Below are 463 nucleotides of genomic sequence, written 5' to 3' on the forward strand. Positions count from 1 at the left end.
AAAAAAAAAAAAAAAAAAAAAAAAAAAAAAAAAGCCTAAAGTGTTTCATGCAACTCCGTGAGGGTTGCCAGAGAGCTAAGAGCTTCTTAAGCAGCTTCCTTCCAAGCCATTTGGGCCCCTTCTATAAATAAAGCTTTAGACAATTTTGCAAAAGTATATTTATTTACCTGATAGATCATAACAGCTCCTGCGGTGTCTTTAGCCCTGTTGGGTGATCTTTGAGCACTTAGCTCCCTCTCACGTAGTTAGGCCTCTTTTTGCACAGCAAAAGAAAAAAAATATATAGAGTTGAGCTCCTTGGAGGAGCAGGCATCTGACGTGGGGTGGTCCTCCTCGCCATGGGCTCACTCTGATCCAAGCCATTAACACAGAGGCAGCAGCAGATGCCAAGGGGAAATTATTAATAAGCGATGTCTGGAGGACTCCAAGCCAGCACAAACATTTCTAAAGTGGCAAAGGGAAG

This window comes from Rhinopithecus bieti, unplaced genomic scaffold, assembly GCF_001698545.2.
Source record: "Rhinopithecus bieti isolate Rb0 unplaced genomic scaffold, ASM169854v2 scaffold_7509, whole genome shotgun sequence".
Lineage (NCBI taxonomy): Eukaryota > Metazoa > Chordata > Mammalia > Primates > Cercopithecidae > Rhinopithecus > Rhinopithecus bieti.